The sequence below is a fragment of the Schistocerca americana genome, chromosome 4 (genome assembly GCF_021461395.2).
Source record: "Schistocerca americana isolate TAMUIC-IGC-003095 chromosome 4, iqSchAmer2.1, whole genome shotgun sequence".
Lineage (NCBI taxonomy): Eukaryota > Metazoa > Arthropoda > Insecta > Orthoptera > Acrididae > Schistocerca > Schistocerca americana.
Window position 1 is genome coordinate 399,112,408 of NC_060122.1, and position 16,352 is coordinate 399,128,759.

A 16,352-nucleotide genomic window follows, 5' to 3' on the forward strand; every position below is an offset into this window, starting at 1 on the left:
TCCTGTTGGAACAGCAAGTTCCCTTGCCGGTCTAGGAATGGTAGAACGATGGGTTCGATGACGGTTTGGATGTACCGTGCACTATTCAGTGTCCCCTCGACGATCACCAGTGGTGTACGGCCAGTGTAGGAGATCGCTCCCCACACCATGATGCCGGGTGTTGGCCCTGTGTGCCTCGGTCGTATGCAGTCCTGATTGTGGCGCTCACCTGCACGGCGCCAAACACGCATACGACCATCATTGGCACCAAGGCAGAAGCGACTCTCATCGCTGAAGACGACACGTCTCCATTCGTCCCTCCATTCACGCCTGTCGCGACACCACTGGAGGCGGGCTGCACGATGTTGGGGCGTGAGCGGAAGACGGCCTAACGGTGTGCGGGACCGTAGCCCAGCTTCATGGAGACGGTTGCGAATGGTCCTCGCCGATACCCCAGGAGCAACAGTGTCCCTAATTTGCTGGGAAGTGGCGGTGCGGTCCCCTACGGCACTGCGTAGGATCCTACGGTCTTGGCGTGCATCCGTGCATCGCTGCGGTCCGGTCCCAGGTCGACGGGCACGTGCACCTTCCGCCGACCACTGGCGACAACATCGATGTACTGTGGAGACCTCACGCCCCACGTGTTGAGCAATTCGGCGGTACGTCCACCCGGCCTCCCGCATGCCCACTATACGCCCTCGCTCAAAGTCCGTCAACTGCACATACGGTTCACGTCCACGCTGTCGCGGCATGCTACCAGTGTTAAAGACTGCGATGGAGCTCCGTATGCCACGGCAAACTGGCTGACACTGACGGCGGCGGTGCACAAATGCTGCGCAGCTAGCGCCATTCGACGGCCAACACCGCGGTTCCTGGTGTGTCCGCTGTGCCGTGCGTGTGATCATTGCTTGTACAGCCCTCTCGCAGTGTCCGGAGCAAGTATGGTGGGTCTGACACACCTGTGTCAATGTGTTCTTTTTTCCATTTCCAGGAGTGTATTAACACTTACTTCAATAACAATGACAGAGCCTGAGTGGCTTGAAAAGTTTAGAAATCACATAGAAATGTCCATTCATTAACCACTCTGCGTTTTTCACACATACTAGTCTCACGCGCAACAAAATGACAGGATATATCTCTAAGTTTTAACAAATTACAAATCTTATAATGACGCACGTGTAATGGTGCGTCCATATTATACAGGAGACAAAAAGAGTGAGATATCGTGCGGCAATGGACGATGGGTTGCGCGCTTGTTTTTTCTTTTAATATTCAAATGTCTTTGTCTTGAATATCGATGTTTTTAGAAGCTCGCTGAATTAATCTATAGTTTCTTAGGAACGTCATTGGCGCTTGATTCATTTCTCCTTGTAATTCGTCAAAATACATCATTATAATGCGCAGTTAAAAATTATACATTGACAAATAAATGGCTCTTGGCCGCTTTCGTTACTCAAATCAGTGTTTTATGTGACGAGATGTGGCGGTGTGAAAATACAACATCTCATGTTCTGTTCCTTACCGAATGGTTCGTAAGTAATGTTATGTGGCCGTAAGCCTGCCTGTAGAGAACACGTCCACGATGCATCCTAGCTGGTGCTCACCTGCCAATACACCTGGCTGACTCTCATAGAAGAAAAAAAGAAAACACTACGATTGGCCACACAGAAACATTTAATCTGTGTAGTGACTTGGCAAGACAGCCAAGCCACTCGGAGGTAGCCGAAAGGCACGCGTTTAATCTCACGCAGACTGGCGTGAGGTCTGGAACAAGGTAAAGTAATTATCCTATCAAGAAAAGAACGTAGTTGCTTGAATACTTAACATTAATCCATAATTGGAGAACATCGCTCTTTATGATACATAATTAATAATCTCAATATAAACTGGTAACGGCGCCTTGCTAGGTCGTAGCAAATGACGTAGCTGAAGGCTATGCTAACTATCGTGTCAGTGTAGCATCGCTAGCAAAGTCGGCTGTACAACTGGGGCGAGTGCTAGGACGTCTCTCTAGACCTGCCGTGTGGCGGCGCCCGGTCTGCAATCACTGACAGTGGCGACACGCGGGTCCGACGCATACTAATGGACCGCGGCCGATTTAAAGGCTACCACCTAGCAAGTGTGGTGTCTGGCGGTGACACCACAATCTGCAGCTGCAGCTTATCACTGGAGCAGCATGTGTGCTTCTCTCTGAGTGTGAATGGGATCACTCATACCCACATATTGAGAAAGAGGCATGCATTTCGACGCGGGCCTCCACTTGCATATGGGGCATAAGCGGCATGGTGACTGTGAGAGGCACCCACATGCCTTGCTCATACTGTGGCATCATGCAGCCAGGCCTGCAAGATGAGTGGTCTGCCAAGCGAGTGGATTTATTCTTATTTATCAAGTAACATGAGCTCTAGTACTCACAATTAAGTTACAAATTATTTTCCTGTTTGAATATTACGCAACGGAAACGGATAATGCATATCTGACTATTAGTAATTTACACACCTCTGACTGTTCACTACGCACTGGCAATACCACATTTTCTTTCTTACCCAACGGCTTTGATCAACACGTGGCCATCGCACTGAATATGAATGGCGCACACATTATAAATTCTGGATATCATGACAACATACTATTCGAAGGAAAAGGCCACCAATATTTTTCTTTTCACTATCTTTTTTATTCCGATAAATTCTATAACCTAAACACACCATTACATTTTCTACAACAATTACACATGAGAAACTCCTCCCAGTGGGCCTGACTTTACATTGGTGATTCTCTATCTTATGGTCTCGTAATTATCTAACACTAAAGTGCACTTTCTGGATAGGATGGTGGATCTTCTGCTATACCTCACACTTCGACTCCCACACCCATCATCACGAAAATTTCCTCCAGACCGAGCGGTACAAAAAGGAACATGCATAACCCACTGCCTCTGAACCTATCTTGCTACTCTCCCATGCAAATTATATGAAATACACCACACTGACAACATGGAATACAACACGAGGAATAGTCACAACGTTATAATCACATCACTTTCAGCTTTCCCACTTCAATTAGTATTCATCCCAGTTTCACACGACACTGCCCCACTTCGTAACTTTTCTTTCCTACTATGAACTCTGGAGGATATATGCACGTCTTCCTGTGCAATGCAAGCCAAGTGGCGTTGCTGGATAGACGGCTGACTCACCTTGCTTCACTCTCAGTTTGAATCAAGCGACACACGGAAACATAACACGCAAAGTAATATTAAGAACATATTCGTCACACACGCGAGTCCTCAACTGATAGCATGGACGAGTACTTCTCTTTATTCTTTGTCCCACACACAGATTGAGACTCTCACAGTACTCACCACGTGGAAGTACTCGTCTCTAATTTCAAGTCCTGCACACGCCATTTCTTAAATATTTCCAACTTATAGCACACACGCCAGCAATTCAGCTTAACTTTAGCACTTGGAAGTATTTCAAATTATTGCTACACGTGGTTTCATTGTGACCGTTGGTCACTTCGGTAGATTACTACGATCCCCACAAAAGTTCCTGAAATAGAGAAATTATTATTCCAAACTACTCATAAGTATTCCACATGCATACCATTCTCTCCACTCTTTTGTCTTTATGGAGCACACCTAAGACAGGTCTTACCAACACAAGATCCAGCGCCAGAGTGCTGAAACATGGCCATTCTTCAGGTCAGCTCGCACCTCCGTCGAGGTGGGGACGCACCATGTTATCGTATTGGTCAGCCATATTTCAGGCGCTCAAAGCTCAGGTAAATTTCATCTCTTTGGTTCCACCAAAGGTGACCAAAGGACCGTCTCAAAGATGATCATATATTGCCCATTCACTATCTGCGGTTAGCAGACGACCATACATTCATTCATTTCGCAGATCTCACCAAATTGGATATAGGGATTTATTTTGTGGGAGTGCACATGTGGTCAATTAAATAAATAAATTGTCCTTCTTTCCTACACTGGTATCCGGCTTCGGCGTATTAAGTGAAATTGAGTTATTATTGCAAAAATATGTTGTTCTGGCAAAAATAACGAAGAATGTTGTACCTATTTTCAATGTCGGGCGGTACTGTACACTTTCAACTGGACTCAAGGCCCGCAGGTCTAAATGGACCTTTAGAGTGACGGAAGAGAGTCAGCTGGGGATAGGACACGCTCGCTTGAAGAGGAGTCTGCTGCCATCGTCTGAGTAGACTTCTTACGACTGAGTATGGGGTTCAGTGACCACATTCCGCGAGCACGCTGGGTGTGTGGAACGAGAAGGCAGAGTGCAGCTCGCCGACCACAGGGGTAGTTCGTCCTTAGCATCCGAGGCAGCAGCCTTTCCGTCTGGCCACGGACACGAAGCCTGGGTTTGTGCTGGAGCGTGGCCGATCACACTGACGCCCGGAGTACACCAGATCAGCAACGCCTGGTCAGCTGAGGTGTGAATAGGATGTCGTGTGGGCAGGGGCTCTCGGAGGAGGGCACGAACGCCTGGGAGTGCACGGCTGCCATCGCCCTCGCCAAAGGATTATACCGGATGAGCGTATTTTTAACTGATTTAAATCACGGCCGCTCGGTTGATTTTTGTGAACAGAAATAAAGTAAATTCTTCATTTGTGCGGCCATATTGTCCGTAGTTGCTTTACAATTGAACGATGTGCTAGCAGACGGCATTTTACTGTAGGTCACCATCTTAATCCGACTTTTTTAAAAGAGGCACTATTCAATCTCCGGCAACACCATTTACATTTTTAAATTGTTTGCTTTGTTAACAGTCTGATTTGTCCCGTGTGTTTGCCCTTGTTATATGTTTTTTAAGATATCTCTGCATATGTGCTTTAGAAGTGCCCGGAGCTTGCACTGACTGTCCAGTATGTCCTGTGGCACGTCCAGCTGTTGGGATTTGAATCCTGTCTCCTGATGTGTCATTGGGGAGTGGACTTACCGTACTGAAGCAACTGGTCTTTGTAACTGTTTAGTCAAAACTGTCTTGTTATCTGTTTATCGCAGCACTGCGAAATTTAATAAAGTTTGTCATTGTTACGAATAATGTTCCATTTCCTATTTGCCTGGTACTTCCATTTCCCAAGCAACCACTGACAGCGGGCCGTGTATCAGTTAGGTCACTGGTAAAAATTTTGGCTGAACTTATCTCCAGCTTTAGCCAGCCTTGAATACCTGTAAAGTTTTTGCTCCAGTACTTCCTATGAGGGCTTGGAGCTCTAGTTATTTCCTGATACAACTAATACAGTTACAACTATGATACCTATGTTTTCTGTGTCTGTCCTGTGTGTGATCTGCACTCTTTTTGAATCTTTCTGAGACCCTTTAACCTAAAAATCCGGCTAGTCCACTCCACAGACTTCCTACTATCCATGTAACTGCCTCCTGTGAGTAATGGATCTTTTAAGTAGACCCTAATACCTCTCTACTCTAAGGTGCAAGTCAAGAAATCTCCAGCTTACACGGCGAACCACCTGAGCCTCTGATTCAGACCCTCCAATCGATTCTGTACCAAAGGACTGTAATCAGTCCTCTTAACTATGCTACAGATGGTGAGATTCGCCTTCTTCTTGCAATAAGCCCTGGCTCTCACTACGACTTCAAATAGCAGCTACGAAATAAGGGAGAATCTCTACCAATCCAAAGTGATACACAAGTACAGACGTGAACCATCACCTGCAATTGGCTGCAACCTGTCCCCTACATGGCACTCCGAAGATCCTGCTCCACATCTGAGAAGAGTACCTCTGTAAGTAGGGTGTTTAGTTTTTTATATTGGTAACGCCACGTAGCGCTCTATATGAAAATCACTGACTGTGCTGTGTGCAGTCTGTGGCTGGTTTGCATTGTTGGAATTTGCTATTGTAGTGTTGGGCAGTTGGCTGTTAACAGCGCGTAGCGTTGCGCAGTTGGAGGTGAGCCGCCAGCAGTGGTGGATGTGGGGAGACACATGGTGGAGTTTTGAGAGCGGATGATCTGGACGTGTGTCCATCAGAGACAGTAAATTTGTAAGACGGGATGTCATGAAATGATATATATATTATGACTTTTGAACACTATTAAGGTAAATACATTGTTTGTTCTCTATCAAAATCTTTCATTTGCTAAGTATGCCTATCAGTAGTTAGTGCCTTCAGTAGTTAGAATCTTTTATTTAGCTGGCAGTATTGGCGCACGCTGTATTGCAGTAGTTTGAGTAACGAAGATTTTTGTGACGTAACTGATTCATTAAAGGTATAGGTTATTGTTACTCAGGGCCATTCTATTGTAGGGATTTTTGAAAGTCAGATTGCGTTGCGCTAAAAATATTGTGTGTCAGTTTATGCACAGTCATTTATAATTTTTCTAAGGGGACGTTTCACCTCCTGTATGCTCACAAAGTATAAACTGAATTCCTTCCTCTACTCCGCAGCCATATTCCTTAGCGCCTTCATCATAAGCCTAACACTGGAACTCAGAATTACCAATAAACCCTTTCTCTGTGACTGTCAGGACCTCGCAGGCCGAGAGGTTTTCTCTGAAACTGATCAAACGACTGCAGTTGGCTCAGAATCTTCATCACCCTCAATTAACCAGTTCGTCACACAAATCAGGGAGACCTTCCGATCGGTCCTACGGAAAATCTTTCGCTGCCTGTCACAACTTAAAACGACCTCCCAGTCGAACATGGTTGTGGGGTCAGTTTCAGTGTGTGGTAGTGGACCGACTGGGGGACGCACGGGACGTTCTGGACCTCTCTTGGATCGTCACGTCCGGTACCCCAAAGAGATACCCAATGGCGACAGCGTCAAGCTGTGTGACGAAGCTGGCTTACCGTAAGGAGCCGTGAACGATGAGTCCCCAAATCAGTTCGCATCTGAACACAGCATTCAAATTCCCTATCCATATTGAAGACGGTGGAAATCTACACTACACAAATACGCGAGAAATTTAAGGTCAAGCTATGAAGACATATGGTTTTTTTTTTTTTTTTTTTTTTTTTTGGTCATCAGTCTACTGACTGGTTTGATGCGGCCCGCCACGAATTCCTTTCCTGTCCTAACCTCTTCATCTCAGAGTAGCACTTGCAACATACGTCCTCAATTATTTGCTTGACGTATTCCAATCTCTGTCTTCCTCTACGGTTTTTGCCCTCTACAGCTCCCTCTGGTACCATGGAAGTCATTCCCTCATGTCTTAGCAGATGTCCTATCATCCTGTCCCTTCTCTGTATCAGTGTTTTCCACATATTCCTTTCCTCTCCGATTCTGCATAGAACCTCCTCATTCTTTACCTTATCAGTCCACCTAATTTTCAACATTCGCCTATAGCACCACATCTCAAATGCTTCGATTCTCTTCTGTTCCGGTTTTCCCACTGTCCATGTTTCACTACCATACAATGCTGTACTCCAGACGCACATCCTCAGATATTTCTTCCTCAAATTAAGGCCGGTATTTGATATTGATAGACTTCTCTTGGCCAGAAATGCCTTTTTTGCCATAGCGAGTCTGCTTTTGATGTCCTCCTTGCTCCGTCCGTCATTGGTTATTTTACTGCCTAGGTAGTAACCAGCTGATTTATTACGTACTTACAATTGCGAGTCAAGTGTTACAATCATCGGCTTCTTAACGTGTTGCTCCACCTTTGGAACGTAACGCAGCAGTTATACTGAGTGGCATGGATCTGACAAGTCTTTGGTAGGTTTCGATTACTACCACAGGTACAATAGAAGCTCTTGTGAATGTCGACCCATATCATCATACAGGCGTCTCCGACCTGAGTCCGTGGCGATATGCATGATTCAAAAAAAAAAAAATGGTTCAAATGGCTCTGAGCACTATGGGACTTAACAGCTGAGGTCATCAGTCCCCTAGAACTTAGAACTACTTAGCTCTAACTAACATAAGGACATCACACACATCCATGCCCGAGGCAGGATTCGAATCTGCGACCGTAGCAGTCGCGCGGTTCCGGACTGCGAGCCTAGAACCGCGAGACCACCGCGGCCGGCTGCATGATTCGAGCAACCGTTTCCGTGGATGATGGACACGACCATCAACCTGAGAGTAGCATGAAAGGTGAATTATGCGATTAGGCGAGACGTTTCTATTGATCCATGGTAAATCTCGCTGATCGCTTGCCCACTACAGACATAACTGACGATGTTGTTGGGTCAGCATTGGAACTTGTAGGGATCGTCTACAGCGGAGCCCCATGTTCAACAATGTGCACCAAACGCTATGCTTACACCTGCACCAGCATTGCACGAGGGAGGATAGGAAAGTAATGCACAATAATTTTCTTCTCCCCTGGGATTGCAGCTCGAATGTTGAAATTTCACGACGATATAGTTTGAAGTTTGCGCTACAGAGAGTATTTTGTTTTCATGTGCAGCTCTAGCGAGAGAAGCCTGAACTACGAAACAGACATTGTGCTCATGTTACTGTCGTCAACTTGAGAAGAGCAGCGAAGTGCAGTTCGATATTTGTGTGCTAAAGAACATAAACCGAGTGAAATTCACAGGGACATGCATGGTGTATATGGTGGGGACGACTGTACGGACCTTAGCAGTGTCTCCAGGTGTTATGTATTCTTCCAAGAGGGCAGTGTGAACCTTGGTGATTCGCTACGCTCTGGGCCACCGGTAACAGCTGCAACCTCGCAAAATGTCGGAGCCATTAAAGCAGCAATTTTGAACGACCTTACACCATCGGACGATCCCATGAAGAAATTCCAGGCCGGCCAACGCTTTGCGACATTTGTGGAAGTGAAATCAACAGTCCGCAGATGGCTGTAGTCCAACCAAATAGACTTCTACGCACATGGCGTACTGAAACTGGTACTATGGTAGTATGGTAGGAGAGATGTGATGAGGACGTTGGTGACTATTTAGAAAAGTAGATGCTAGATGTAAGTTCATTCGTGATTTGTTTTGTTTTGTTGCCTAGTAAACTTTTTGGTAATCAAATTATTGTGCTTTACTTTCCGATCTTCCATCGTACTGTCATCAGGTCTGCCATAGAATGTAGAGGTCCAGTTTTACAGAGTGGGTCAGGCCTCTGACATCCCCATTCTTTGACAAGGTATGGACGTCCAACACCTTGTCGCCTATTCGTGGTTTCACCATCCTTCAACCACATTACGTAGATGCTCATGACAGTAACACGCAATCGACCGACCAACTACGACATTTCCAAGACGCCCGTTCCCAGGTGATAGGCCATAACAACCTGCTGTTTGTCAGAGTCGATTATACGTGTGGATTTCTTCATTTGCGGTCCGTATCGTCGCTATAACCATTTGCCATTCTTCTGTCCTCAGCTGATACACTTTTCTTGCCGCATCACGTACCCGCAACACGAGTAGGCGACATTCCAATTCACCCTGGGCAGTGTTTTGGCTGATCAGTGTGTGTGTGTGTGTGTGTGTGTGTGTGTGTGTGTGTGTGTTTCCACTCAAGTTCGAAATGACCCGGCCCGTCCATCCACAACACTACGAGTGCAATCGGAAGCTCCTTTGTCGTTAACCATATGCAGTATTCTGATGCCCAAAAGTAGCGCTGCGTCGAAATGGTGATCAGTTCCGAGCCAGCTGGATTCTGCCCTTGGATCTCCCAGCAGCCCTTGGATCTCGCATTTGCTGATTGTGCAGATGATTCGTCGGGCGCTGTCACTGTTGTCAGCGCGAAATTGTTGCTCCGTTGATACATGTGCCCTAACTGTCGTAATTCTTGCAGGAGATATGACGTCGTCTACTGGTGATCCCGCAGACTTGAAGCTCTGGCATATCGATATCTGATTCGTAGCAAATTCTGTCTTCACGGGATACAGGAACTTTCTTACACTATTTCCAAGCAATCACTGGAATCAGTCACAACCATTAACTACATAGTACGAGTATCGTTCATAATTGCAACGAAGGAAACGAACTCCACATATGAAAACGCGTTCTCGTGTGTTTCTTTGCCTCCTATTTACGCCTTTAACTAATTTAGTAGCTAATGATTATACATTTGTCTTGGTCGCCAATTTTTTCTCTATGTTGTAATTTCTCATGGCGCGTTTTGGTTACCCCATCACTACATCTGTGGTACAAGAATACAGTGTAAGACGAAATAGTGACACGTACATTACAACAAATCAGTGAAGCAGAGAAACACAGCTTTAACATCGATACACAGTATCTCGTCTCTTATGACCATACAATTAGAGTTGAATTACATTTCAACTGCTATGCTCTTATGTATTCTGGCTTTATAGCAATATGTGATATGAAATGAAATGTTGTGTGGCGAGGGCCTCCCGTCGGGTAGGCAAGTCGCCTGTTGCAAGTCTTTTTAGTTGACGCCTCTCCGGCGTCTTGATTGTCGACGAGGATGATATGATGATTAAGACAACACAACAACAAGTCACCGTGTACAGAAAATCTCTGACCCAGCCGGGGATCGAACCTGGATCCCTCGTATGGCTTTCTGCCGAACTGACTACTCAGCTACGGAGGCTGACAGAATGTTGTATAATCGAAATAATACATGTACATGTAATACGCGTTGATGCAGTCACTAAAGCCGCCTAGTGCCAAAGGTTGTTTACCTAACTACATGTTGTACTGTTACGGCCAGTTTGGGCATTGATGTTGTAATTGAATGATTATAAGAGACAAGGTGTTATGTATCGATATTAAAAGTACGTTAATTTCACTGCTTCATTGTAACGTATTTGGTTTAGTTTCGTCTGACTCTGTACTGTTATGTCACAGATCTGATAGTAGGTAACCAGAACACGTCACGAGAAGTTCAAATAAACGGAAAAAATTTTTGGCGCCCAAGGTAAGTGTTTAACTATTAGTGCCAACTTGTCTTCGTTGCTCCTACAGTGCGTACCAGAGAATTATCATGAAGAAGTAAACCTGTGATAACTACTTTACCTGATTCTTGTAGTGATCAGTTATTCTTGTTGTAGATAGGTGATCCCTCCTCTCATTTATATACCTATATATGAGGAGTGGTAACCATATTTTCAAGCTTGATTGAGCCACCCGTATCAGTTATCATTTCAGCAGACGTTTCCGTTTGTGTGACATTATAATTTCCTTTAAATTAATTTACGTGATCATATGGGATGCTCCCTTTTCTGTAGGTCATCAAGACTGGGCTACAGCATCTAGCGGCATGCTAAACAGCGCAAACGATACCCCACAGTATCTAATACTCCCTATGAAATTTCCTTCCTACTGCTTCTTCCATTATCTAATTGAACTATTCTAGAACACGTAACAAGTGTCTCACAAACTTATCCCTTCTTTCTCGTAAGGATTTTTCATAGAGCTATTTCCCTACCATGTTCCCTACATTGACAATGTTGACTTTTCGTATTTTTTATTTTCAGCTAAGAGATACTGCTGAATAGTAGGCCTATTTCATTGCTGAAGTTCTTGATCATGGCTACATAAATTTTTCGGACCACTTCAACTCTGCAGTCTGAAATACTGTTGGAAGTAAGATACTTTAAGATGACATCAAATGCTGTAAAATAAAGGCGCAGAGTTTCTTCAGGTACATTTTTCATACATTCTTTGAGAACAGAACATTTTATTCTTGTAAACAAGACGTCCTTAATACAGGAATATCACGTATATTATTGACTCCAGATATGTCAGAAGAATGATCGGAATCAAATTTTCAGTCTTCGGCTGTTTCTTCATGAATTGTTCCCAGTATTGTTACGCTGTGGCATTTACTCTGGGCTTGCCACGCTACTCCAACCTGGGACGGCGATGCATGTAACGTGCATTAACGCCAACGCATGTACTTCCTCTCACGAAGTGAATAGCAATTGCCTCCCCACGTTGAGGAGCTGCGGCATCCTTCGACATACTCACCACAAGAAAAGTACATAACAAAACTGCACAAAAGATGCGCTCTCCTAATTATTGAATCGTTATGTTGTTTTATTGCTCTCGAGTATCATTCCTTGGATGCATCACTCTTCCAGAGTGATATGTAACACAACGCTACTTATTCTTTATAGCACCTCTTCATTACGCAGTTTATCTCTTCACTCTCTAACGCTGTTCGATATGACCATGTGAAAGGTGGCTACACTGAGCCACAGCGCCAGAGAGTTTTGTTTCGCCGCCTCCACTGGCAGTGATTATTGAGAAGTAGCGGAGGGCAGTGCTTGTTGAGAACTCGTAGTAGAGAGTGCTTGCTGAGATGTCGTAGTGAAGAGTTCTTGTCGAGATGTGGCAGTAGTCAGTTCTTGTTGAGATGTGGTAGTAGCGAGTCGGTGTGGAGATATTGTAATGATTAGAGTGCTTTTCATCAATATAAATGAAGGTAACGAACTCCTTTTCTTTTTTTTCTCATTATTTCAATGTCCTGAATAATGCGTCATTACAGGTTCAGTCAACAAAGCATCTGGCTTGTGTTCTTGTATTAGAGTGTAATTCTGGTTTTCTTGCGCAATTATAGTATTTCTAATTTTTTTTATCACGTCAGTATAAATGGTATTTGAAATTTCTTGTCTTATTGAAGAAGAACCGTGCCAGATGTGTACGTTGAGTCATACTTCCACACACAGAACAGTTATACTTGTGCTTTGGTTTCGTAGGTTTTATAGTTGCTGGGGACTTAATTAATTAATTGTGTTAACGAAAATTTTCATTTCATTCTTTGTTGTTGTTCTGTGCAGTCAGATTGCGTAATAATACTAGTCATGGCCAACCGTTTACGAGACACAGCGTAATCGGACATACAGCTACCAAAAATAAAAATGATTTTCAAGTTTAATAATTAAGCCCCCATGCACGTGGCAACCCTGCCAGGATCGTCCCTTGGAATTCTTCTGATTGTAAAAATAGTAGACAGTAGTATTGTTGTAGTAATTTGTAGTTTAGTAATTGTAGTCTATATTGCATGTGTAGATTTGGTAATTGTCATTCTTCTAATGGTATTTCAGAATTTAATTTTATTGTCTTGTATACGCGTTTGACAATTTAGGGCAATTATTTCAATTGTTCGATTAATCGTGTTTGAGGGAAACATTTCGTGTAAATGGTATTGTTGGAGATAAAGAGTCATTGTGTGTAATTTTCGTACAGTGACGAGTTTTGTATGTTTTGTAAATGATTACGCAATCGATGAAAAAGGCAAAAATGATGGATAGTGAGAATGACGAAATTGTTAACATGGCGAACTCGCCAACAGAGGAAAACAGTATCATGAATAATGAAGTGGAAAACAATTTAATAAGTCGGGAAGATAGTCCGGAACCATTTCAAAATTTTTCTCAATCAGAAAATTCACAGAATACGAGATTAACGATAGAAGATTCTGGAGTAGTATCAAACACAGATAGCTTTACAGCTATGACGAAGGAGACTGGTTTTGCGGGAAATGTTAGGGGCGAAAAGAATTTCGAACAAGTTAATATGGAGCAACTGATGAGTGCAATACTAAATTTGGGATCACAGTTACGATCTGAATTAAAAACAGATAGGGGAACAATGGAAACACGGTTAGACTCACTGGGATCACAAATAGGAACAATTAAAACAGAGATGGAAACAATGGAAACACGGTTAGATTCACGAATAGGGACATGTTTCAAAAACATGAAAGATGAATTAAAGAAAGAAATCAGAGAAGAAGTACAACCGATTTTGAATGCTCACAATAATAGATTAATTGCAGTAGAGATTAGACAAAGGGAACAGGATAGAGAACAGGAAGAAAGAGATCGCGTGATAGTACAGAAATTTTCAGAGTTAAATTTACAACGTGCAAAAGATAAGGAAGAAATATTTGAGAGAATCGAGGAATCCGTACCAAATGACAGATTAAATAACCTAACACAACAATATGAACAGCTAACTACCAAATGTGTTAATACTGAAACCCGAGTCACGACACTTACGGAAGATGTAAATAAACAGAAAGAACAAATAGGTGATTTATCGGAAAGACTTGAGGAGATTTCAGATAAATTGACAAGTCTTAGTTTAAATGGGGACAGAGATTCAGATGATACAGCACCATTGCCATTTGCAGAAACCGAAGAGTACCAGAACATAAATAAGCATGTTGAAAATCAGGGAAAATTTAATGAACGCGTTAAAAGGGAAGTTGAGGCATTACGAAAGCAAGTCAAACAAATCGAAGGCGAAATTGTAGGAAAAGACAATAGAAGAAATTTAGAATCACAGATAGCAGAGGGGTTTGAAGAAAGTAATTTATTTCATTTACGAGAAGCAATAAGAGAGCGCCAGGCGCGCGAACTTGACAATAATCGTCATTGTGACTGGGACAGACGCGGTAGGTCTTTGTCGCCACGAAGCGAAAACTTTGACTATAAACACTTTTTGACTGTTCGGAAATTTAAGATCTTCCGCAATTCTAAGAATGACATACATCCATGTGCATGGTTAGATCAATTTATGTACGCACTTCCACCAGATTGGCCACTAAGTCACAAACTAGAAATTATGTGCAGCTATTAAGGTCCTCGGGGGATTCACTACTCTAAGTGAATATGTGCCGTAGCGTGCATAGGGCCCCGAGCTGTAGTGGTGCTATTTCCCTTTTAGTTTTCTGCACCGCTGCCTACTCTTTTACTATTCTTTGCATCTGTCAAAACAACTCTTCTACTATCAATCTATCTAGAGAATCGTTAAAGAATAACCGGATATGACTAATTTACCCAAAAGTGATTTCGGTAATTACCGTTTGGACTTACTGTATCTTCAGCAGCATTCATTCGTAGTTTAAACGAAATCTTACCTGTTTATCTTCGTGACAATATTACTTCATATGTTGACGATATTCTTATTGCTAAACGTTCTTGGAGTAAGCATAACAAAATTTTGGATTCATTATTACGTATTTTTGCACGAGTTGGCATTACTGTGAACTTGGAAAAATCTGAGTTTGTTCGTTCTCAGGTGAAATTTCTCGGTCACATTATTTCTACAGAAGGTATTCTTCCTGATCCTGAGAAATTAGACGCTATTCGTAATTATGCTGTTCCTACCACAAAACGTGATGTTCGTAGTTTCCTTGGTGTCTGTAATTTTCTTAGACGCTTTGTTAAATTGGACGATTTGGCCACACCTCGTTTATGTGAACTATCCGGAAAGAAATCTAATTGGTGTTGGGATGAGGAAGCTCAATCAGAATTTGAACAACTTCGTGATGCTTTAGTTGCTGCTCCACTTCTTTCACATCCGGATTTATCTAAAGATTTTTGCTTGGCGACGGACTCATCATACAAAGGCCTAGGTGCACATTTATTTCAAGAGATAGAAGAAAACGGCGTTGTAGTACAGAAGACTATTGCATTTGGAAGTCGTGTTCTCTCTAAATCCGAAAAGAATTATTCGATTACGGAACTTGAAGCTTTGGCTGTTGTATGGGCTTTCACAAAATTTCGCACATTTTTGTTTGGCAGACATACTAAGGTTTACACCGATCATCGAGCTCTGGAATTTCTTATGTTGACAAAATTAACTCATGGCAGATTGTCACGATGGGCGTTGTACCTACAGGAATTTGATTTTAGTATTGTTTACATACAGGGTTCTTCAAATATTGTTGCTGATGCTTTATCACGTGCACCTATGGGTTTGAAACAAAGTGCTGAAGAGGACTGCAAGGAAAACAGTTATTGTTTGATGTATATTCAAGGTGTTGCGTTTGAGAACTTTATTTCGTCTTCGCTCCAGGACATCGCTAAGGAGCAAAATAAGGATCCAATCTGGAAGGACATTAAGGAGAAGTGGAGGAGAAAGGAAAGCGTAGCGATTAGACAGCATTATTTAGTTCGCAATGACATTCTTTTTAAACGAAAATCGGTCGACAACTCTGTTTGGTTAGTTTGTATTCCTGATGAGTGGGTTAATAAGCTGATTTGGTATACGCATTTCAGTTATGCACACTTTGGTCCCAGAAAATGCTTTCATAAATTACGGGAAAATTGCTACTTCAGTAATATGGAAAAACGTATTCGATCTGTTCTGGCCAAATGCAAATTATGTCAAAAGGCTAAGCCGCCAACAATTTCTCACAGAGCATCTTTGTTTCCTATCATTCCAGCGAAATTAAAGGACATGGCTGCAGTCGATTTGTTCGGTCCAGTGGTTCGTTCTACTAATGGTTTTGCGTACATTTTCGTAGCAGTGGAGTTGACATCAAAATATGTGTGTTTTACACCTTTACGCAAAGCAACAGCTCGTTCAGTATCTAATGCTTTCATCAAACATTTTCTTAAGTGGATCATGTTGATAAGGTTATATCAGATAATGGATCACAGTTTCGTTCTAAAATTTGGCTTCGTACTCTACAGCGTCGTAAAATTAAACCAATTTTCATTTCACT